This window comes from Leopardus geoffroyi, chromosome C3, assembly GCF_018350155.1.
Source record: "Leopardus geoffroyi isolate Oge1 chromosome C3, O.geoffroyi_Oge1_pat1.0, whole genome shotgun sequence".
In the NCBI taxonomy this organism is placed as follows: domain Eukaryota; kingdom Metazoa; phylum Chordata; class Mammalia; order Carnivora; family Felidae; genus Leopardus; species Leopardus geoffroyi.
This window is the reverse complement of record NC_059338.1, coordinates 20887238-20913409: the sequence shown is the minus strand read 5'-3', so window position 1 is coordinate 20913409 and position 26172 is coordinate 20887238. Positions and strand designations below refer to the sequence as shown.

The window sequence follows — 26172 nt, the reverse complement described above, 5'->3', positions numbered from 1 at the left end:
ACTTATGAACTGTATGGGATTGCTTTACACTCTTAATTTCAATTAAAATTCACAGGAATTATGAAGTAACTATATTGGCACTTAGTATATTAAAAAAATGAGTGGCAACCGAAGAAAATAAAACACGGAAAATATTAGCAGACTGTTTAATGCTTAGAAATTTTTAGATAGTGGTAGAAATTAATGTAAGAGCAGTTGAATTTCTTGTTACTAGAAATGGCTTTAGGGGCGCCTGGGTGGCTTAGTCAGTTAAGCGTCTGACTTCAGCTCAGGTCATGATCTCCCGGTTGCAAGTTCAAGTGCCCATGGGGCTCTCTGCTGTCAGCCTGCTTCAAATCCTCTGCCCTTCTCTGTCTCTCCCCTTCTCTCTCACAAAAAATAAATAAACATTAAAAAAATAGAAATGGCTTTATTTATCATCGCTTCCATATACAGCAAGGTTATCATTGAAAAATAAAGTTTATTACTATCAAAATATTAAGAATTCACTTCAGCTAAGGTTAGGATCAGGTTAGGGTTAACTATTGAAGCTAACACCCTAGATTTGCTTCCTCCTGGTGATGTGACATTTGGAAGGACAATGTAGCAGTGTATAAAGCTCTACTCTTTCATATATAAAGTACGAATTAACCACATGCACTTGGTTTCCCAAACTGGGGTATGAAGGTGCCCCCTCCATCTCCTTCACACACCCCCTCCTCAACTCCCCTGTTGCAAAAAAGACTCTGGCTCTTCATGAGAAAGTTAAAAAAAAATTTTAAATTTATACAGATACCTACAAAATAATGCAAGCATATTCTGAATCACCCGAATGAACATACTATAACTGAGCACAGTTAGATCATTTCAGACCTCACATCTGTTTTATTACTTTTTATTATGGTCAAAAACACATAACATAAAATATACAGGTGTAAGGTAAGGTAGTGTTAACTATATGCACATGATGCAACATTTCTAGAACTTTTTCATCTTGCAAAACTGAAACCCTGTGTCCATTGAGCAACTCCCCTTCTCTTCCTTCCTCCCAGGTCCTGGTAACCAGGGTTCTACTTGCTGCGTCTGTGAGTTTGACTCTCGATAGCTCATAGCAGTGGAATCAGGCAGTATTTGTGTTTTTGTGACTGGCTGACTTCACTCACCATACAAATGCCCTCAAGTTTCATCCAGGTTCTAGCATGTTGACTTTTTTTTTTAAGTTTGATGATTTTTCTCTTTGACCAGGTCTGTTGTTAATTCCTTTCGGCGAATTTTTCAGTTCAGTTACTGAATTTTTCAGCTCTAGACTTCTGTTTCATTCTTTTCCACAGTTTCTATTTCTTTGAAGGTATTCTCATTTTGTATATGCATTCTTTTACTGATTTCATTTAGCTGTCTACTTGTGTTGTTGTACTTGAGCTTCTTTAAAATGGTTATTTTAAATTCTTTTTGAGGTAATTTATAGATCTCAGTTTTCTTTAGGGGATTTAGTTTGTTTCTTTGATTGGAACATGTTCCTTTTTTCCTTACATGCGTTGTTATTTTTGTTATTGTTGTGAATTTTGCAGTCGGAAAAAAAAGACACTTCTCGTACTTATGGACTGGCCTCAGACAGAGGAAAACTCTCACCAATCAGTGTGGCTACAGATTCTGGGGACCTCTCAAACCTTTTATGGCTACGTGTCCTCACTGCACTTGTTTTAGGATTTTCCACAGGAGGGATTTGCTGGTTTCTTTTTTAGGAGTTTGTGGCCTCTTGCTCCCTCTGGTGTCGCTCTGTGGTACTGCAGTTCCCCCAGTGCATCAAGCTGCTGAAGGCTTTTCTGTTCTCCTTGACCCCCAGATTTCCAGCTACGCTGATTTCATCAGTGCTCTGAGTCAGAAACCAGTCCTTAGGACAGTCCTCTCTGTCCCCCTCCCCCACCAAAAGCTGAAATGCTAGACCCCCAGTCCACTCTTCTCCTTCCCTCCTTGGGAAGGAGAGTGTGGCTTTTCCTCCTATCTACAGCTGTGACAGCTTAGGGATAGTTGAAGTGAAATGGCTTTTCCTGCCCATTTCAGTGTGACTGGTCTTGGCTTTGAGCTTGCTTAGAATACTGCAACTTCTTAACTGGTTTCTGGAGTTGTAAAGTCTTCTTGGACTGTATATTGTTGTTGAGTTGGTGTTTCTGTTGGAGAATGAGGTCAAGGGCTTCCTATTCTGCTAAATTATTGATGTCACCTCCCCGTATCTGCTTCTGTATTTAAGATCAAAACTGGTTCTAAGTGGTAAGGTCTACAATCCCTTACCTGAAACCCTTGAGGCCAGATGTTTTTCATATTTTTAGCGTTGAGAAAGGTAATGCAGTGCCGTGTAATTTCCCCAGAGAGTGTGGAGCAGGACCGTGAAATCCACACACTCACATTTCTACAATGACAAATTTGCATATTCGAGTAAGTGGAAGATAAAGACTATAAATATTCTCTTCCTGTTGGGTCAGGTCAGATTTTGCCATCACATGAATTATCATCATTTGGTTTTCAAATCATTTCAAGAGTGGAAAGTGAGGATAATGATTGTAAACCAGTGGTACTTTGTTTTCACTGGCGAATGGGAAAAGAATTGAGTGATCGTGGGGTGCCTGGGTAGCTGAGTTGGTTAAGCATCTGACTTTGGCTCAGGTTATGATCTCGTGGTTTGTGAGTTCGAGCCCCACATCAGGCTCTGTGCTGACAGCTAGGAGCCTGGAACCTGCTTTGGATTCTGTGTCTCCTTCTCTCTCTGCCCCTGCCCCACTCGTGCTCTGTCTCTATCTCTGTCTCTGTCTCTCTCTCAAAAATAAATAAACATTTTAAAAAAAAGAACTGAGTAATCTTAATATACAAATGACCTGTACACTCAATGATGGTGTTAATGATAGAGAGTGTATGTTGCTCATTGATTTATTGCCTCTACACTCTAAATTAATCCTTTTTGTCTGATTTGTGAAAATAGACAGGGGCCCTTTAAATATTTTTCCTTTGCCAGCTGGCACTGAATTTTTGCCAGTCGATGGTGCATACTTGCCTCAGTTCCTACTTGCCTGGTTCCTACCCTGCAGGGCGGCCAGCAGCTTCCCCTTGGCACCATTGTAGGAAGTTTTACAGCAGAATGGGTCTGGTAAGAGGTCTCCTTGGAACAACTTTACCTGGCATCCTAAAGGACACAGTTCCAGCAAGTTCTACTAGTGCAGTTCTACAGTTACTTCTGTGCTATAAAGTGAGCTGCAGCTGCAGGTTCTGTCATTTCTTGAGAACAAGGAACACACTCTGCAGCCCAGAGTCCAACAGTGGGCAGAGCGAGAATCTCAGAATAATAGTTTGATAGGAAATTGGAATGGGCAGTTGGAACATTGGTTGTCTAAAACAGGAAGAGATATTGGCATGAAGGACTGGCTTACACACCTTCCCTTGTGTGAGCTCACATTCAACATAATGGGGACCAAAGGAGTATCCCCTGGATAGATTCCTCTGTTTTTCTGGTGGGTCTGTAGCAGAGGGGGTTGAGGAGAACACAGGTATGACTATACTTTTTCTTTCTTTCCTTCTCATCTCTCTCTCTCTCTCTCTCTCTCTCTCCCCCTTCCTTCCTCCCTCCCTTTTTCCTTTTTTCTTTTTCTTTCCTTCTTTCTTTCTTTTCTCTCTTTCTTTCTTTTCTCTCTTTCTTTTTCTTTTTTCTTTCTTTCCTTTCCTTTCCTCCTCCCTTCTCCCTTCCTTCCTTCCTTCCTTCCTTCCTTCCTTCCTTCCTTCTTTCCTTCCTTCCTTCCTTCCCATATCACTCAGTTTTCTTTTTCCTCCTCATGCAGTGAGGACCAGGGCTTCAAATATAAGTGTTGGGAACAGGAATGACTCCCAAACAAGACAGTCTAATGATATTTTTAAACTTTTATGTCGGAATTCCTAAGGGCCTGAGGGGCTGGGCTCTGTCTTACCCATCTGGCAAAAGTGGGACTAAGAGTTACTACAGCAGTAATGCCTGCTGGTCAAGAGATCCCACCAGTTCTGTACCCATGTGACCTTACCCTAACATGAATGGAAGGGGACTGAAGGTATTTACTAGACTAGCAATCTAGACCAGCACAGTGGCTGAACCTAATGTCCCTTCCAAAAGTGGAAAAGTTGGGGCATAAATGAAGAAAAGTGGGAATAGTAGTTGAGGGCAAAGGAACGAATGAGTGGATTATGTAATGAGAGAAATACGATTTTGATATATTTGATACCATATTATATTGATAACTCAAACGAGATTCGGAGCAAGAGATAATACTGTCTCTTAATTCTAACATACCAGATGTCCAAAAAGGGGAAGCCATGTACTACTGAGACCACTTCTGTTTTGGAGGCTCAAATAGAAGAAGTTAGTGGAAAAATGGAATTATCCATGGCACATATTGAAATCAAAAGAACTAATACTGCAGCTTTCCAAAGCACGTTCATATTCTGAAGTGTGATATGGCTACAGCAAATGGCACTTCTATTATGATAAATTAGTGTTAATTTAAATTTATTTTATTTGTATATCATTTAAAATTTTGTTTTTGGCTATTTAGTATTATGTGAAGTATAAAATACATATTTATTCAGTTACTTATTTAGATAACACTAACATAAAAGTAATTTGTCAATGTTGGTTATCTGTTAGCGTATTTTTCCTTTCAAAAGAGGGCCATACCTGTTATAGGTTGAATTGTGTATCCCCACCAAATTCCATAGGTTGAAGTCCTAACCCTCAGTATCTCAGAATGTGACCTTATTTGGAGGTAGGATTGTTGCAGATGTATTTGGTTAAAATAAGATCATAGTAGGGTGGGTTTCTAATCCAAGATAACTGGTGTTTTTATAAAAGAAGGGAAATTTGGACACAGAAAGAATTCCACATGAACCTAAACATGGCCATCTACGAGCCAAGGAGAGACTTAGAAAGAACTAATCCTGTCCATACCATGATTTCAGACTTCTAGCCTCCAGAAGTGTAAGGCAATACATTTCTCTTTTAATGCACCCAGTTTGTGGTCCATTGTTTTATGGCCGTGCTAGCAGGCTAATACAGCATCTGATGGAATTATGAAAGTATTTAGCTCTAGTCTCCTCTGTACTTTGTTCAACATTTTTGAAACTTTCTAACATGATTAATTGCTTAGTAGAAAGAATTTTTCATATGTGTCTATTTTAAAACTCTTTTCCAAATTGTCCCATGAATTTACCTACAATGTAAAGTATATTTACTTTATATTTAAATATATATTTAACATATAACTTATATTAAATAAATATATTTATATATTATAAAATAAATACATATTTTATATAATATATATATTTAAAATATATTGACTTATATTTATTCAATTAGACTAGAGCTTGGAAAGATCCAATTTTAAATAATTTCCATGATGTCATTTCCTTTTCTGGCTACTTTTCTCATTTTACACATTCACACAGGTTTTTTTTCAATGTTTATTTATTTATTTTGAGAGAGAGAGAGAGAGCCAGGGGCAGAGAGAGAGGGAGAGGGCAGGCTTCACGCTTAGTGCAGATCCTGTCTTGGGGCTTGATCTCTCATGACCAATCTCTTGTGACCATGAGATCATGATCTGGGCTGAAATCAGGAGTTGTGTGCTGAGTGAGCCTCAGCTTCTCCCACAGAGTTTTAGAAAATCAAAAACCTTAGGACCACTTGGCCATGACAGAGCAAACTGTCAAGATATAGCATGCATGAATATGATGTGTAACTAGATTGTAGTGACACTTGCATCAAAATATTGCAAAATAAAACCCATTATACTCTTTATAATCATAATTGGCATAGGACTTATGTAATGTGACCTTCTCTTTTTTGGTCTCTTCCTTTTTTCATCCGTCCTCCCTATGTAGGCATTGTTATTTCTTTTTTTTTTTTTTTCTTCTAGATTTCTCTTATATACATACACACTTCTTGTCCTAATCCATACACAAATTTTTCTTGGAAGATGGTATTTTTAGTAAATTTCTTGCCTATCATTTGTGCTTTTAGAACTAAAGAAAAATGGAAGGAAGTCAAGAAATCGATAATGCCACCAGAAAGAAAAAAATTAGCTTCCCAATTCAATCATTTCCTATAAATCCCCTTTGCTTATTTCGATGACTAATGAATGCCGTATGGAAATTATTCACACTCCAACAGCAACCTCATACAAACCCATTTGCAGAAAGGCCTTGAATAAGAATTTAATTCAGCATTCGTTCATTTTAAATGCAAATAGTGGAATCTGAGTAGGACAGGAGTGTCAGTGTGAAAGGGTGAGTTTTCAGGCATTGCAGAAAGCTGTCATGGTGACTAGGAGGCATAGCAACTTACTTATTTATAAAAATAAATCTGAAAAGAGAATGAGTCAGGCACAGGTTTGTGATTTTACTCCTGTCAATGTTAGATGGAGAATATATCCTGAAAAATCTTAGTTATCAAGATCCTGAAAAAAAAAGCTTTAGAGAAAGAATAATATCAGAAAATGATATCTTTACAAAGGTGGATATATGAAATCTGTTCATCTGCAGGATATGTGCAATCTGTTCATCATTCCTATAACTGACAATTTTGGGAATATTTTCTAAATTAGAGGCAAGTTTAATTTTTTTGTTTGTGAAATTAGAGAAATATGTAACTTAATGAGTTCTCATTTTTATTAAATTGTGTGTTTGTGTTTCATAATGATAATTTTACACTCCTATTTCCCCACAGGGGAATTTTTCTCCAGCACCTCTCTTGATTATTATAAACCAAGTGAAGTAGCAAAAACTTAGTAGGGAATATGTTAAAGTTCATAAAAAGAAAACTAATTGGAAATCAATCTTAAATAATGGGCAACATTCTAAAGGTAGGATATGCCCTCTCCCTCGGCTTGAGTGCATTAAGATAAAGTGTCACCGAGATTAGTTTGAGAAGCAAGGGGTTGAAACCCTGCTCTGGGTGAAGAAGTCCCTACAGCTACAGTTGTGAGTTCTGGATGGGCCAGACCCCTAGGCCCTGGACTGAGCAATTAAGCTTAATTGGCTAGCAGGCCTTCCTTGGGGGATTGCGGAAGCACCTAATTAGCAGCAAGCAGTTGATTTTCCACCACGGTGCTCTTTCACTTTCCTCCCATATTTAGACTTTGAACTGGATGAAAGTTTAGTGGTGAATTTTTCCCCCTAATGGAATGAATTTTGATGTGAAATGATCAGGTAGAAAGGTGATCTCATTCCAACATACCTATATGGGTCCCACTGGGAATTTCCTCTGGAGATTAGCTGGAGAGGTTCAAGGAAGAGTTTAGGGAAAATGTTAGTTTTGTTCCTGACCCATGAACCCACTACATGGGTGTAGACCAAGGAACTAGGCAACAGAGAGGCTAGTTGCTATTTTCAAAGAACCGGTCACAGAGCTTTAATCAAACTTTGATATAATTTTTTAATTCAGTGCATGCAGAGCAAGAAAGTTTTATGCAATTGAGGTGTTTATAATCATGCCTACCATATTTGTAACCACTTTCAGGGTTTGGATCAGCTTCTCTATACTTTACAGGGAGCACACAGACACTTCCGGCTTCAGTTCGTTGTATTTTCTGGTTCTAAATTAGACATTATAAGAGTACTTAAAAAGTGTTTACTGTGTATGAAGCACTGTCCCACTGCTTTGTGAAAAGAAAGCTTCTTGACCTGAAGTTGCTGGTAACTTGCATGTGGAAAGGAGGTGGAATAAATAGACTATTTTGATAAACATTCCTGAATTTACAAGATTATACATAAACATTTAACATTTAGAAGCAGAAATTTTGTTCATTTCCAAGGCATTTCGACACTACAGACATTTATCTTTCTAAAACAAAGTTTTGATTTTGTTACTTCGTTAAACTTCTTCCATAGCTTAGTTCTCACTCCAACGTACGGAATATAAGACACATTTTGGAAAGCTTTATCTGAGCTTTTGTCCCTGTCAGACTTTGATATATTCTTTCATGAGCACTGTCCTTTCCCTTGAACAAAAACTATTATTGGATTTACTTTGTTTTCTCTTTGCTGCTAAATTGTATTTTCCAAAGAGGGAGGTATCTAATCTATTCATTTTTTTATCTCTAGAAACTGATGCATTACATACCTCATGGTAAGTGTTCAACAAAGATTTCTGTAATGAGAGAATCAACGCCTCTAACTTGTGGCACATCATCAGGCAACAAAGCCAAGCCAAGAGGAAAAGTTCTATTCCTCTTTTGTGTGGACACCTACAATCTTAGCTTTTTAGGTGTTGACTGGGGAGAAGAGTGGTAGAATTTCTAGGGACGCTGTATATATCGACTTTCACAATCGGCTACAGAAATGAGGAGACCAATGAATTCTAATAGATACAGGACCAGAATGAAGCTGGGTGGGCATTGAAGTTTTCTTAAGTTGTAGTTCTCTCTCTCTCTCTCTCTCTGTCTGTCTCTATCTCTGTCTACCCCCACCCCCCCTCTCTTTTTCTCCAATGACATTACATATGTTATCACCCTCTCTGGTAAGATTTGAGGATTGGTTTAAACCTAACTTATTCCTTAGATTTCTTCTGAGGCTCTGTTCCAAACTGGCAAACAGACACACATTCATACACATACACTCTTTTTCTTCCTTAAAGTCTCTGCTTCATCTCGTCTGACTCATATACAGGACCTTCTATCATTGTGTTCTTGTTGTAATTGTCCTATAACTTGATCAGTGAAAGTAACATATTATTTAACCCATTGAGAGAAGTCTTTGCTTCTCATTCATTTTTCTATCAGCCACGGTTATGAAGCAACTCAACAGTTAATTATTTGCTGTATTAATTAAAGGATTACATAGATGACTGGATAAAAGGGTAGATGGACAGACGGATAGATTGGATGGGTGAGGCAACGAGGGATTGGAACAGTAACTGCTTTTTCCATTATCTGATCAACTTGGATTATTCTCACTTCCAACAACGGATTAGGTAGGTGAATGTAAAAACTCTGCAGGAAGAAATTAAGAGCAAAATAATAGGCAAAATTAAATAGATTAAAAAAAAAGTATTGTGAGCAATATGGTGCACAGTCTTAGACACCTATACTGTGTAACACAGGATATCATGTTACTTAAGACATTTCCCTATTTTGTAGAGATTTTTTGACGGAATTGGCATAAATAGATCATAAATTTTAAAAATTAGATCACCAGCCCTCAAAAAAAGAAAACTCGATGATTTTCACTCATTGTTTTAATGCTGTTTTTCCTTAAAATGTTTTACTGTAGTTGATTTAATGCATGCCTAAGTTATATCTTTGTATTTGACAAAAAGTGAATTGGTTAGGAGCTGTCCTGTGCCACTCATGGTGGGAACTGTGTTTAATTATTTTTAAAATGTGTGTAACACCAGAATTTAGTATGACTCCCAATTCACACAAATTGATTTCAACAGAAATGGAAATGGATTGGTGTCTACTGCACAGGGCTTTCAGGACTAAAGCGACACAGTAAACGAAGCTGACTTCCGAGCGGGCAACATTGCTCAGCTGCAATATTGCATAACCACAATATGGAGCCACAAGGTGTGACACAACTAAATCTATATATGGTTAATTTAGGATTTGAAATGATGACTTCTTTTTAGAAGACAGCAAACAGCAGATCTGGGAGCAGTGAAGTTTCAGTTGAGTCATCTCACTTGTGACACTTATTTTAAATGCAATCTGTTAACTCAAAGTATTACCATCTTTAAAAAATATAGGCCTCTTTTTCTAGGCATATCTCTTATCCATTTGTAGGCAGCTTGTTGAAGAGCTTCCAAGGAGAGAAAAATCTCATCTCATACAAAGTAATGTACTTTGATGTATTTTTTTCTCTAGCAAAAGATGACTGTTACCTTTTCTCTGTTGATTATTATCTCCTGCCCTCAGGGAATGGCTTCCTGAAAGTTCAAATGCATCTCTATCCTCACAGTCAATAGAACAAAAATGTCTGAGCATTTCCCCCGTATTCCTTATAACAAGACTCATTATTTTCTGGTCTTTGGGTGGTTGTTGGGAGACAGTTCTCCATGATCTTCTCACATTTCTGCCCAAGTTGAAAGTAGAGGCACTGACCAAGACTTTTGCTCTGGTATAATTTTTCAAAGATGTTAGTGTCTCTTCAGAACAAAGGATAGGCATAGTTACCGCCTTCTATAAAAGATTCAGATTCCCTATACTCAGGATTTCTCTATTGTAACAAACCACTGAGCAGGCAGGTGTCACATGTCCCTTTGCACATTGCCCTGTGGGAGGTGGGACACAAGAATGCTGATGATCCGGCTTACTGCTATGGTTATGAATAATAACATTTATGGTCTCAGATTCATGAGTCTTGTGTCTTCTGCTAGCATCTATGAAATTTTAGTAGGCTGACTTGTTAATTAAAAGTAATATAACATCTTATATCTTTTTAAAAATTTTTATGTATTTATTTTGAGAGAGAGAGAGAACAGGTGAGCATGAGCCAGGGAGGGGCAGAGAGAGAGAGGGAGAAAGAGAATTCCAAGCAGGCTCCTCGCTGTCAGCACAGAGCCCAATGTGGGGCTCGATCCCATGAACTTGAGCAGAAGTCAAGAGTAGACGCTTAACTGATTGAGCCACCCAGGTGCCCCATTCTTGCTTACTTGGGAAGATAGGAGATGGTATCTCATATTCTCTCCCTTTCTCAAAATAAACAAATAAGCTTTAAAAAAATAACAGGGGCATCTGTTGGTGGCTCAGTCAGTTAAGCATCTGACTTTGGCTCAGATCATGATCTTGTGGCTGTGGGTTTGAGCCCCACGTCCAGCTCTGTGCTGACAGCTCAGAACCGGGAGCCTCCTTCAGATTCTGTGTCTGTCTCTCTCTGCTCCTCTCCTGCTCAAGCTCTGTTTCTGTCTCTGTCTGTCTCTCTCTCTCAAAAATAGACATTAAAAAATCTTAATAAAAAATAACAAAGTGAGAAGAGTGAGGTAAGATATTATTTTAAGATTTATGATATAGAATTAATTATAGATTCGGTTTTGACAAATACTCGTAGCATATACTGACTAACCCTTTACTGATAGCTGAGTTGTTGTATGGTAAGTTTAGAATAATACTAAGAAGACATGTTTCATTATGATATGGTATGTGCATTTATTCAGTGTTACGGTGAGGGTAAAATTACATTTGCATAATGTATTGTGTCGCTCTTGACAGCCAGTGCACTGCATGTTTTGTGGAAAAGTTACAACTTTTCTAAGCTTAACATTTTATTCTTGGGAGAAAAGTAATCTTCAAAGTTTCACATTAAATTTTTTCAGCCATTCGCAATGAAGTGGATGGAGCCAGAGAGTATTACGCTAAGTGACATAAGTCAGTCAGAGAAAGACAAATACCCTATGATTTCACTCATATGTGGAATTTAAGAAACAACTCAGACGAACATAGGAGAAAGAAAAAAAGAAAGAGAGAGAGGGAAGCAAACCATAAAAGAGACTCTTTTTTTTTTTTTTAAGTTTTATTTATTCATTTTGAGAGAGAAAGCACAAGTGCGGGAAGGGCAGAGAGAGCTGGGGAGAGAGAGAATTCCAAGCAGGCTCCGCCTTGCCAGCACAGAGCCAGATGCAGGGCTTGAACCCATGAGCCGAGAGATCATTACCTGAGCTGAAGTCGGACATTTAAACTGAGCCATCCAGGTGCCTCAGCCATGAAAGACTAATGTGGGAAGTGACAGGAGATGATATTTGCGAAGAACAAGACAGATCTGAACTGGCTGCCATGGAACACTGAAGAATTAGCAAGGCTGGAAAATTGCCAGCTTTCTGAGAAATACTCACGGTCGCTGACCAACAGATATATAATGTAATTGACATCTCAAAGTAACCACATTAAAAAATAAGAACTGTTGAAATTTAGAAGAAAAACTTTTTTCATAATGTTCCTCAATTATTTTCTGATATTTCGTGTCCCCAGGAAATCGTATTTTTCTCAAGGCAAGTTTCTGAAATATTCAGGCTTAATACAAATGTTTACAACTTGTTCATATTTAAATATGGCTGTATTTTAAAACCTGTAAATGTCTAATTGCTACTAAATACTATTTTAAATTCATGGAACATTACAATTGTTTATAATTTTGGTAGCATTCTCAAAAATTGTAAGCAACCTAATTTAAACAAGTTTTATTAATTTTTATAAATATTTATTTTGAAGGGGGGGAGAAAGAGAAAGAGAGAGAGAGAGAGAGAGAATGAGCATGAAGCACGAATGGGGCAGGGGCAGAGAGAGAGGGGGAGAGACAATCCCAAGCTGGCTCCAGGCTCTGAGCTGTCAGCACAGGGCCTGGCACAGGACTCATTCCCATGAACCTTGAGATCATGACCTGAGCTGAAATCAAGAATCAGATGCTAAACCGATTGAACCATCTGGGCACCCTGAAACAGCAGGTTTAAATAAATCAAATAGAGTTTCAAATAATACATATATTTCATAAAATAGAAATTTTCATTAAGCACTTAAAGATTTAAATACTTTTTTATTGCATAATGCAGATTTAATAAAAGTAATTCAGCATAATAATATGTTGTTATATTTAGGATTTAAAATTATCAGGAAAATGCAAATTCAGTGAGGTAAGAGTGTTCTTTTTCATTATGTAAATTTAACAGATCTTTAAAATAGTTGGTGTCTAGGGGCGCCTGGGTGGCGCAGTCGGTTAAGCGTCCGACTTCAGCCAGGTCACGATCTTGCGGTCCGTGAGTTCAAGCCCCACGTCGGACTCTGGGCTGATGGCTCAGAGCCTGGAGCCTGTTTCCGATTCTGTGTCTCCCTCTCTCTCTGCCCCTCCCCCGTTCATGCTCTGTCTCTCTCTGTCCCAAAAATAAATAAACGTTGAAAAAAAAAATAGTTGGTGTCTGACAATTATAATGTTAATAGTGATAAATATGCTTGAGATTAGGGAGTTGTGTATATTTCATAGTTGTTCCTGCTTTTTAGACATTCCCTTTCATAAATTAACTTGGGTGCTTTATCAGTGAATGGCGACTGTCATTGTGCAGAAATGAAAGCTTAGTCTTGATAATCAATGTGCTGTATTGTGCACTGTTCTTCCTTCTCTCTTGATTTCTCTTTGGTTCTTGTTTCGTCCCCACTTCTATTTCCATATTTACTTTTCCTTTCCTCTTTTCCTTACTTTTTTTTTTTTTTTTTTTTAAGCTTAGTGGGTTGATTCATGGGAACCGTAGACAAGAATTGATGAATGGAGTTGGGAAGAGAGAATCCATGGTGTTTTTCCCTCCTCTCTGTCCTGGGTGTTATCCCCAACAGGGACTGTGTCTTCTCCACGCCTCTAAACATAGCCTTCCTTCTGTATTTCCAACTTCTGCCAGTCAACTCTCACCATGGTCTTCTGACCACAACAGACACTTCTGGCTTTTGAGGTCCGTTAACACCCCCCTCCTCTTGGTGTACTGTTAGCCCTAAAAGTGACAGTGGCTTTCTGCTGGTGTTAATTTCTGCATTTCATCACCAGCCCCCTCCCCCGTTTTTTAGCTATTCAGCTCACCCATAACTTCTGTTTTTTTATTATTTTTAAAACAGAGAGAGAGAGAGAGAACAAACCAAGGGCAGAGAGAGAGGGAGAGAGAGAATCCCGAAGCAAGACTTGAGCCCACCTGAAGTGGGCTTGATCTCACCCAACATGGGGCTCGAACTCATGAACTGCGAGACCATGACCTGAGCCAAAGCTGGATGCTTAACTGAGCCGCTCAGGTGCCCTCCCCCATAACTTCTATAATTAATTCCATGTATCAAATGTCCTCTCTTTAACATACCCAAAATGGTTTTTGTTTTCCCTACTGGACCCTGACAACTCTCTTGAAGTGATAAACACCTTTATTGCCCTTACTAGTCAGAGTTCCCTCATTTTCTTTCACTCCTTCCTTCTAGGTTCTTCTCTCTCTTTTACTTCTCAACTGACGCTGACTTTTTTGCAGGTAGAACGGGCTATGATTACAATTACCCAACATAGCCATATGGAAAACAGTGTTGACTGGATTTCTTGTGACATATCTTATGTATCACAATATAAAAGGAATAAGTAAAATAAAATCTTTTAAAAAAAATTCACAAAAATTGTGTAACAACTGCGTGTGTGTGTGTCTGTATGCATATATGTGATTAAAAGAGATGAGAGAACAAGGCATTGAAGTCAAACTCAAGTCCCAGTTATGCATCTTCCTTTAGAATTTTGAGCCAATTTACTCTCTGCTTCTGCTTCCTTATTTGTATGGTTAAAAAATTACCCAAAATCTGGAGAAAAGGCAAGTGAAGACCACAGTTTTTTTCAGTGTCATGCTAGAGCCTTGTGCAACAGGTTCCTCCAAGGATTATTTTATTGCCTAGGGCAGTGGTTTGACAAATTATGGCCCACAGGTGACATCTGGCACAGGGCCTGTGTTTGTTCAGCCCTTGAGCTAAGTATGGATTTTACATTTCTAAAGAGTTATTAAAAAATGAAACAAATATTAGTATGTGACAGAGACTATGTGGCCCATAAATACTAAAATATTTACTACCTGGTGCTTTACAGAAAATATTTGCCAACTCCTGCTCTATGGGAATGAACCATTGTTTGATTTACTATTTACTACTGATCAGGATTCAGACTCCATGAAGGAAGATGATAACTTTTGGATTGATAAGTTGCAAGTGACCTTTGCCCATTGGAGGAACAATAGATTTGTGTCTGGTAGAAAAGATATCCTAAGATCATGGCTGTATTACTCTCTAGGATATTAGCTGGTTTCATATACAGCTTTGTAATTATATTTTAGTATCTTCAATTGGCTATAAGTAGCTCAATCTCACTCATCTGCTTTGAAACAAGCTTACTATCTTGCTGGTTCTTTTATATTAAGTAAAATAGTTTTGTCAGTGTGTATTTATTTTTATATTGCGTTTGAATCATATTTTTAACTCACAGAAATTTAAGCTCTCACAATAAATGGACCAATTTTCTCTTCCCTATTCGTTTTTCTTTTTTTTTTCTTCAAAAATTTATTGTCAAGTTAGCTAACATACAGTGTATACAGTGTTCTCTTGGTTTTGGGAGTAGATTCCCATGATTCATCGCTTACATACAACACCCAGTGCTTATCCCAACAAGTGCCCTCCTCAGTGCCCATCACCCATTTTCTTCTCTCCCCACCACCATCAACCTTCAGTTTGTTCTCTGTATTTAAAAGTCTCTTATGGTTTGCCTCCCTCTCTGTTTGAAACTATTTTTTTCCTATTTCCTTCCCCTGTGGTCTTCTGTTAAGTGTCTCAAATTCGACATATAAGTGAAAACATATATCTGTCTTTCTCTGACTTATTTCACTTAGCATAATACTCTCCAGTTCCATCCACATTGTTGCAAATGACAAGATTTCATTTCTCATTGCCAAGTAGTATTCCATTGTATATGTAAACCACATCTTCTTTATCCATTCATCAGTTGATGGGCATTTCGGCTCTTTCCATAATTTGGCTATTGTTGAAAGTGCTGCTATAAACATTTGGGTACATGTGCCCCTATGAATCAGCACTCCTGTATCCTTTGAATAAATTCCTAGTGGTGCTATTACTGGGTTGTAGGGTAGATCTATTTTTAATTTTTTAAGGAACCTCCACAGTTTTCCAGAGCAGCTACACCAGTTTTCATTCCCACCAATAGTGCAAGAGGGTTCCTGTTTCTCCACATCTGTTGTTTCCTGAGTTGTTAATTTTAGCCACTCTGATTGGTATGAGGTGGTATCTCAGTGTGGTTTTGATTTGTATTTCCCTGATGATGAGCAATGTTGAGCATCTTTTCATGTGTCTGTTGGCCATCTGTATGTCTTTGGAAAAGTGTCTATTCATGTCTTCTGCCCGTTTCTTCACTGGATTATTTGTTTTTCAAGTGTTGAGTTTGGTCAGTGCTTTATAGATTTTGGCAACTAACCCTTTGTCTGATATGTCATTTGCAAATGTCTTCTCCCATTCCATCGGTTGCCTTTTAGTTTTGTTGATTGTTTCCTTTGCAGTGCAGAAACTTTTTATCTTGATGATGTCACAATAGCTCCTTTTTGCTTTTATTTCCCTTGCTTCCGGAGACGTGTCGAGTAAGACATGGCTGAGTCTGAGGTCAAAGAGGTTGTTGCCTGTTTTCTCCTCTAGGGTTTTGATGGTTTCCTGTCTCACATTTAGGTCTTTCATCCATTTTGAGTGTATTTTTGTATATGGTATAAGAAAGTGGTCCAGTTTCATTCTTCTGCATGTTGCTGTCCAGCTCTCCCAGCACCATTTGCTACAGAGACTGTCTTTTTTTCCATTGGATACTCTTTCCTGCCTTGTCAAAGATTAATTAGTCATACATTTGTGGGTCCAATTCTGGGTTCTCTATTCTATTCCATTGGCCTATGTGTCTGTTTTTGTGCCAATACCATACTATCTTGATGACTGAAGCTTTGTAGTAGAAGCTAAAGTCCAGGATTGTGATGCCTCAAGCTTTGGTTTTCTTAATACACCATCAACAACTTAGGCGAACAACTTAGTTGGACAACTAAGTATGGATTTTCCTACATTGCTAATCTTAAAAGTCAGCCTAGATATTCTCTTAACAAAACTCCAATGAAGGGCCTCATAGAGTTGTTCCACTCTCCATTTTTTAAATATACTCTTTGCTTTCTGCAATATTGAATTCTTATAGCCAGTGCTCATTTCCTCATACCGGTAGAATTGAATGCTTATTGAAAGGGAAGTTTCCCTCCCGCATTTCTTTATGTAAACTTTACTTATTATTGTTAATACATGATTCAATTAAATAATACACATAAAATTAGTGCAGGAAGAGAGAGTTTATTCAATGCAGACCAATGCTTTGAAAAGACTCCACAAAGGTGAATTGCTAAATTTTGTTATTCAGTTAAGTGTGAGTAAAACAACAGCAAAAGTTTGGTGTGCTAGACTATAATCAGGCCTCTGGAAGGGCCTAGTTTTGAAAATATCTATGCTATATGTAAAGTCCCTCTATATTATCTTTATGCCTTGTGGCACAGTCACAACTAGCAAGTTTGTTACCTTTTATATGATATGGTAATAGGAGTGTAGTTACATTTCCTTCTTAGGTGTGGATTGGGGCTGATTAGGTTTAAAAACCCTGTCTCTGAGAGTCTCTCTTCTCTTATAACCCAGAGTGCACTTGGTGAGGCATTTGGAAAGCACGGGGGACCAGGTATAGCTTTTGTTCTAAATAGTTGAACTCTTCCCCTTACCCAAGTTATGAAAATGTGGGCAACTTCCATAAATAGTCTGACTGCTGACTCCACAACTGGACTGGGCTCCCACATTTGGAAAATAAAAATCTGGAAGAATTTCTGCATTCAGATTATGTCCTTAGGTTCTCATTCACTTTAAAGAAACTGGAACTGGGCGCCTGGGTGGCACAGTCGGTTAAGCGTCCGACTTCAGCCAGGTCACAATCTCGCGGTCCATGAGTTTGAGCCCCGCGTCGGGCTCTGGGCTGATGGCTCAGAGCCTGGAGCCTGTTTCCGATTCTGTGTCTCCCTCTCTCTCTGCCCCCCTCCCCCGTTCATGCTCTGTCTCTCTCTGTCCCCAAAAAAAAAAATAAATAAACGTTGAAAAAAAAAATAAAGAAACTGGAACTATAAATTGAAGAATTTTGATTGTCGGTATGAAATCAAAAGATAAAGGTGAAAAAGCTGTAAGCAAAATAATTTGCTTCTCTGACTCATTGTCAGATATTTTAGGTCATCCTTATTTACGTATATATTTACTTATTTTCAATTCTTCACTCTAACTGGTCTTAATCGTGTGGAACAAGATGATTTGTGATCAAATAAGAAGCATGACATTTAAAGCCTGTAAAGATAGAGTAGATATTTTCATGATTTTGAGAGCAAAAAAGTCTCAGCTTTCCTGTCAGTTATAGCTTCTGCCTCAGTGGGAAATTTACATTATTATCAACTCTCATGGAACATTTAACAGGATCTCAACAGGCCTGCAGAGGGTACCACTGCAGTACCTTCCAGGTGTCAGAGCTTTGTTCACCAAATTCATGCATTTTTTTTAAATATGAACACGAGACCAGTTGTAATACATGTTTCATACTCTAATAAGGGCACAGAATGGGTTTATCTGGGAAGCCTTGAGCCAGGTTAGAGGGATAAAGGGTAGTGGCAGAGGTCCAAGCAGTCATGCTGGGAAGAGTTCCAAAACACCAGAGGAATTGGAGCCAGTTATTCAGTTGGTGATGTTTTGGGCGGAAGGAGCAATGGGTATAAATGCTTGGCAATGGTGTGGCCAGCTATAATATTTTAATATTATTGGAATGTAGGATGGTATAGAGATGAGGAACACTGAATAGATGAGAAGTGTGGCTCAACAAAAAAGCAGAAACTGGGGCGCCTGGGTGGCTCGGTCGGTTAGTCATCCAGCTTTGGCTCAGGTCATGATCTCACGGTTCATGGGTTCGAGCCCCACGTTGGGCTCTGCACTGAGAGTTCAAAGCCTGCTTAGGATTCTCTCTCCCTCTTTCTCTGCTCCACCCCCACTCGTGCTTTCTCTTTGTCTTAAGTCCTTAAGAGGATGACTTAACATAATTTTCAGCTCAGAAAGCTTTCTCTCTCTGGCAAAATGTAAAAATGAATTGCATCATGGTAAGACTGGCACAGAGGGTGCCAATTAGGTGACTGTTAGAAGGATGGAAGAAATGAAGAGGATCTCCACTATGGTTGTGGCAGTGTTTATGGAAATAAGTGGAATCAATATCAGGTAGCGATTACTGAGATTGGAGACTGAAGGAGAATTAGACATTCTCCTTCCTTTAGACATAGGCAACTCGGGGATAGGTGACTGATAACTGAAGGAGGACTAGAGGATATCAGAGGTGCTATATGCAGGTAAGATTGCCAAATCGTTTTTGAGTGTGTACAATTTGAGATGTTTGTGTAACAGCTAGGTGGGCACGTCCATCTGGATTAGGTAAACTTTAGGCCGCCTCACCAGCGTGACTCTGGGAGGGACCTTAACACCGTGCTCACATGGCTGTATGTTTTTGTAAAATTTGCAGAAATAAGGTATTTTAACCACAATTTTCTAAGACTGATATCCCTTTCCGCTCTGACTTCCCTCCTCCACACTCTCCCTCTCGACAATAGTTGGGTGAGTTTTGGGGATCCAACAGAGACGTGATGATGATACAGAATTTTAGGATTGAAGATAAAGGTTGAGGATGACTTACTTAGGATGTCCCTGCACAGTTGAGCAGTTGCTAGCCATCCTGATTCAGGAAAGGCTTTTAAGAACATGTCTACTCCCCATGTGCTGACTCACCTGACATAACAACGCGAAGAGACAAGGCCAAGTGTCCCAAGGTACTTGGAGAGAAAAATATGGGTCATGGAGGAGAAACAAAGTCTGAATATGTGGAACTGCAAGTTGCTGGGAAATTCTCCTAATCATTTAGATGTGTAAAACTTCCGGTGGATAATTTTGCTTTTACTAGTGCTTGGTCAGACACAAGTTCTCTTCTTTCACGGTTGTGTTTAATAATGAAATACAGAATTACAAATGTCTCATTTTTTTGAAGGGAATTGTAAGAGGTAAATTTTGTCTGAATTCCTTTTTCAGACACAAATTTATAGCAATACTACGTACAGCAAGTTTATTTGTGTAAGAAGTCTCATGTTTTTTGTGTTCCGTATATCAGTAATAAAAATTATATCTGATGAACCATGTTAGATGAAAGCCTGATTTATTTTTCCATTCTGTCTATAATATTACAAAATAGTAGAAATGGAGTAAATTATAGAGTTGTGCCAGACGATTAATGACACTGCGTTAACTTTTTTGGTTTCTATAATGCTGTGGTATTTTTCAGCTTCTCAAAGAGTATGATTTTTTGTTTTAAGTATGTGTTCACTTTTTTAAACATAATTTTGTATTTAGATTTCTGTACTCCTTTTCTTTAAGTTTCAGATTCCACAGGACCTGAATCACTCCAGGAGTCAACATATACATGGTGGTGGAGACTGGGGGTGTGGATACCCTCAGGAGAGTGTACTGAGGGACAGGAGAATGAGAACAAGAACAGAAATCTAATTTTGGGAAACTAAGGAGCAGGCGGAGGAAGAGGAGCCCATGAAGCTGATGGAAAAGGAGCAGCTGGGGAACGAAGACCGTAGTGAAAAGGGGTATCACAGAGACCACATGAGTCAAGTTTTATGAAGGAAGTGGCTAACAGTGTTCAATGCCACAGCATGGCCATAATGGGAGTACTGACAATTGGTCACTAGGTTTAATCTCAAACAGCCCTGGCCGTTGCAGTGAAAAGTGAGGGCCAAAGAGAAAAGCCCCACTTGCACTAAGCTAAATAATGGATTTCGGATGGGTGAAGATAAAGTGCAGACAAAATTTTCCTGATGTGTGGTTGTGAGGAGGATGCCACAGGGTAGAAATGGAGCAGGACTAAGTGTGGAGACAGCCTTTTCATTCAGGAGTGGAGGACGTGAGCATTTGTAACTGTCCATGAAAGCTGACAGGAAGGGGCTTTACTTACCTCAGGAGGAGCATGAACTCCAGGCCAGACATAGGCAGCCCTACAATTTTACTTGTTACATTGAATACCTTTAACATAAACCTAAGTCATGATCTTGCTTCAGTCTTTCTGATTTCTAACAAGATATTTCTGTTAGTTTTAGCATTATTCTTCCTTTCTTCCGAGGCCCAAAGAACCACTGCAAGGTGTCCTTTGGCACTTTTCTTTCCCTGTCAGACTGTGCCCTTTGCGTGTTTTTATTTTATTTTATTTTATTTTATTTTATTTTATTTTATTATGTTTATTTTTGACAGAGAGGGAGAGACACAGAGCGTGAGTGAGGGAGGGGCAGAGAGAGAGGGAAACACAAAATCCAAAGCAGGTTCCAGGCTCTGAGCTGTCAACACAGAACCATGAGATCATGACCTGAGCTGAAGTCGGGTGTTTAACCGACTGAGCCACCCAGCCACCTCTCTACCTATGGTTCTCACCTGCTGCTGCATGATTTCTCCAACTCTCTTCCCTGGGACCTGGCCACTGCATTTCTCACACATTGGTTCTCAGTTTCTAAATTTCAGCTGGCCCCATTTTAGCAAGTCTTGTCTATTTTACATATAGTGATATTTTATATGTATTTTATTTTGTATTTTATATTATATATAGTATGCAGTAATATTAATTATCAGCAATTTATATGCTATAGTTCTTTTAATTGCATAGTTTACACAAGGTAAAAATTATTTTCTCTGTGAAAATACTTTATGAGCTGCTGTAGAAAACTGCTGTCTTTCCAGTTTATGGCACACTTTCTGAAGACTTAAATTTTTTTGTGTTTTCTACACTGCTTACTTCAGGATTGTTAACTCAGTGAGAAATTCTTAAAACTCAACTGATCAGATGATAGTTATTCAACACTTATGAATATACAATTATAGTGTTTCCACATGGACTTAAATGTTCCTTCATGTTTCAGAGCTAATGATTTCATTTTACTTAATTACAGAATGAGAGAGTAAATGTTTTTTGCTTATATTTAGACTTTTTTCAAGGTTATTGATTTCAAAAATAAATCATCTAAATTGATTAACACTTGCTTTCATGTTCTTTTTTTCTGAGTCTTTACTCCTATCTGAAATGGAGGTATTATGAAACACAATTTGTATGGACTTAAAAATAACCAATTGAAATAAGCAATTCATTACAAAAGACAGAAACTTAAGCAGAAACAGAGTTCCTGCAGTGGATGTGTGCGTGCATTCACATATACAGATAACCTTAGATTTTCAATGAAGTTCTAAATATACTTAAAATCACTACCTAATGATACTTTTTACTCTCCATTGGTCTACCACTCAACATAAAAACAACATTTGGGAAAATGGCTTTTTATCTGATTTAAAACAGCTCATGATTTGAAGTTTCCAATCAATCTTTAACCTTCTAGTGTTAGGGTTTATTTACTCATTTTAAGACCGCTTCTAGCAAAAAGGAGATCCTACAAAAGAATCTATAGAATTGTTGGACAGTAAATAATACTAAAAAACTTGTAATAGATCAATCATAAATTCAACATTTAAAATCTCCCTTGAAGTGCTCCTGGTTTTTAATAATGGATTTTTGGTATGATCCCATGAAAGATTTATGTCCAGATATGAAACAAACACTGCTTTGAACGATTAATTTTAAAATCTAGTTTTCCTACTAGATAATAGGAATTCCCCCTGTGTTTTCTGTTTGTAAGAAGTAAGGAGAACCAGTCTTATGATTTTGAATTCATGATTATGTCTTTGTGGTAAACATGGCATATTTGGAAAGTAGAACAAAAACAATACTCCAAAGGCATCATGCACAAAAATATTTACTTTTTAGAGGCCTAAAAGACCACTTTAAAAATAAGATATTTTATTTAAAATCTGGGGGCATCCGGGTGGCTCTGTCGGTTGAGTCTGACTTCGGCTCAGGTCATGATCTCATGGTTTTTGAGTTCGAACCTCACATTGGGCTCTGTGCTGACAGCTTAGAGCCTGAAGCCTGCTTCAGATTCTGTGTCTCCCCCTCTCTCTGCCCCTCTCCCACTCACACTCTGTCTCTATCTCAAAAATAAACATTAAAAATTAAAATCTATATGAAATAAATGCAATAATATTTAATATATCTACATTATGAAAACTTTGACTTTTTAAAATCAGTTTTAAAAAAAGTCAGATATTTATTATATTATATATGTAAGCCATCATTATTCACAAAATTAACAATCCAAATATTACAATTTATTTCCTAAATGCACAAAAAGTTAAAAGTATTAGAACAAAAAATACATCATATTTTTAAGAAACTAACTGCTTTAAAATTCATTATCTGTAAAAACATGTCAGCACAATGATGTTTTATGTGAGATATCCAGGAATAGATAATTATACAATCATTACTCAAGAAAAGAATGTGAATTGAATAAGACAGTTTTCTTTTCTCAGAAATATTCATAGCTGGTTTTAATCTAGATATAACACATAACACAAGGCATAAATATTTAATGACTAAACAATAACCTGATTAAACTTTGTTGGTTTTTTTTCTTCCTCTACCAGACATTCAATCCTGTTTTTGCATCTTAAATAAAATAAGGAGAAAAAACAATGTGGTTTCTTAAAGAAATGAGGTCATTTAAAAAGTGTTATTTTCTTGTTATACTTGGAAGCACACAAATGTCTATTCATTTATTGTTAGAGTGAATTACACGTATACATTTTATGTTCAAACACACACTATAAGTAGTAATTGTATGAAACTATAAAAATTCTTCTGAAATGGCAAAACTGAAGTAAATAGTTGTCATTTGATATTCATTCCTGATGATTTCTCATTAAAATGAAATGGCAAATCTGACAAAACAATAAGAGGAACATAAAATGAGTGACTCTTTATTCATGTAATAATTGATTACTATTGTGACAACATCCCACCTTTTTCACATGGTTGTGAAAAGGTTTCACTTTAAATTAATTGGCATCACCGTGAAATAAATTACTTGACTGTGTCGTTGGGAAGCAAATCAGGCCCACATTAGATATAATTGAGGTGAAACTGTTATATAGGAATTGTGTGGGTGAAGGCTGGAGATCGAATTTTTCCATAGGAAAAAAAAAATGTGAGAAAGGCTAATGATACTGAGACCAAATTGTTTTTATTTTTAAACAGAATTTTCTTCTCCTTCTCCTTCTCCTTCTCCTTCTCCTTCTCCTTTTCCCTCTTCTCTTCCCCTTCTTTCTTTTGTTTAGAATGCAGAGGTTTTTTGGTTTGGTTTAGTTCAGTTTCAGTTTTTCAACAATGATTCATAGTGATTGTTTATGTTAGGACATACATAATTGGGAAGATTAGCTGACCAGCATCCACTTAAACAAAAGGAAGTCAAATCAATCTAAATTTCAAGTCCAAAGAAATAGACTTGAAAGTTTCTTGAATTTTCAATTAAGAAATCTAGTCTTTTCTCCAGATTTATGAGCCAGAGTGCTACTATTGTTTAAAAGCCGAGATGATACTAAGTTTATAAGAAAGGATATCATAAAAGGAAACAAAAATTTTTTTCTCTGCCTTTATTATACCAAGAGTAGTCTCATTGGAAATACTACAGACACACACACTAGTTACTGCACCACAAAAAATTAGGAAAACGCTAGAGAAAAGTAAAGCAATGAAGGTGAGTAGAGTGAATTCTGTATATAGATAAACTAAAAAAAAGGCTTGGGAAGATAAAGTTTGACACTAGCTCATTTTTGCAATGCCCTAAAAGTTTTAGATTTTTACAATATATAGTATTAAAAAAAATATGTTGATTTTATTTTTAGGCTGAAATAGATCCTTTTTAGGCAAATACAAGAAACCATATTTGCATAAAATTATAAGATTAAGTAATCATTATTAACGAATTCTTACTATTTGATATTCAAATAAATTCGAAAGGATTTTGAATAAATTCATGGATTTTAGATCCACAATGGGTTGTTAAAGGAGCTAAGATTTTTTTAGGAATATATAATTTAATTTGTTTACATCTGATCTAATGGAGGTCAAACATAATTGTTTTATAATATATTCTGTAGGGACTGTCAGAAAATAGAAAACATTGTGCCTGAGAAAACTCTTAAATTTGAAGGTTACATCTATATCAATATCTTGTAATTTTATTACTATTCTACTGCTCAGCTTAGTTTTTAATAGAAGCACTTCATTTCTTAAAGCCAATGACATATTTTTAGAAAATGACATTACACAATCATTGAATATTTAAATATTTTACCAGGAATGTGAATGTTGTTATCATTTTTTGCAAGTTAATCTTTTTTATTTAAAAATTCCAGTCATAAAATCACTCATCAATGGTAACTGATGAAATCAAATAACATATGGAGTGAAAGAGACATAAATAGAGCCACATGTGGAAGTTATACATCTGATATTTTACTGAAAATTGTCACTACCGACTGTTCCAAAAACCTGATTTTTTTATTCCAAACATATGCAATTGTTCCTTTTTCTGTCCCATTAAATCAGACAACCTACAATTATAGCTTGGGTTGGAGAATGAGTGGGGGAAATGAGAGGAAAGCATGGCTATTAAAGGCCTTTTGTTGAGATATAATACTGGTCCTGCAGCTCCCAATTTTTCAACAAATTGTTTTGACACCTAGTGTATTTTTGCTCATTACCAATCATCTTCTGCTTCTCTAGTTCTATAAGTTTGATTTATGGCTTCCTATGCATTGTTAGAGAAAACCTAAGAGGCAGTCATTCAACATGAAATCTTACTCTGTGATAACAAGAAAAGTTGCAAACAGTATAAAAAAGCAATTTGAATATTCAGTGGAAGGAAGAGTGCCTGGGTATTTGAGGATTTGTAGTAATTTAGATTCCCTGGCCTCAGCACAGTTCTAACAGGGAAGGAGTCTACACTGCTTCTGCAGGGACAAGAGCCAATATGGCGCTGTGGGAGAGAAGCACTGTTCTCACGGGCTCTGCCACTTACCAGCTGTGTTATTAGAGGAAATAACTGAGATCTTGTGTTTTTTTGTGTGTCTAAGAGGAAGGATGTGATTTTAGTTTCTAAGTTTCCTTCTAATTTTTAAAATGTTTTTCATCTCTGGGAATAATTTTTTTTTCCCCTGGAAATAATTTTTAAGTTTCCTATTTAAATAGAGAATAGATTAAAGTTGGAACTTTCAGAATAAATGATGAAAAGTGTGTAACCATGTTCCACTAAGTGCACCTTTAAGATGCACTGGATACTTTACAATCAGTTTTTATTATGCTTTCCTTCAAAGAATTTGCAAATGTACAGGGAATATTCCATTCGCATGTGCTTAAATGTTTACTTTTCATGACAAATAGAAGACAAAATTTTGTCCGTCAAATGAATACTTTGTGGAAACACGAAGTTAGTCATGCTATTTGCCCTCCATTTTTAAATGTTCAAATAATCTCCAAATTGGAGTTATTAACAAAAATAAATAAATCTTTGCAAATAAAATGGAAACAGAAGATTTTTCTTGAATCTTTATAGCTTCTTGTCTTGACATAAAATTATTCATACTTATTCATATTTATGTATAGAAAGAAACA

General features: G+C 37.2%; 1 long non-coding RNA gene across 1 annotated transcript in view; it reads left to right on the top strand.

The window, feature by feature from the left end:
• Positions 1–20228, top strand: part of LOC123586740 — a 360359-nt gene extending 340131 nt beyond the window's left edge. The window contains exon 2 of the long non-coding RNA XR_006706918.1: positions 19992–20228. This is a non-coding gene — a long non-coding RNA (uncharacterized LOC123586740). The remainder of the gene's footprint in view (positions 1–19991) is intronic.
• The last annotated feature ends 5944 nt before the right edge of the window (positions 20229–26172 follow it).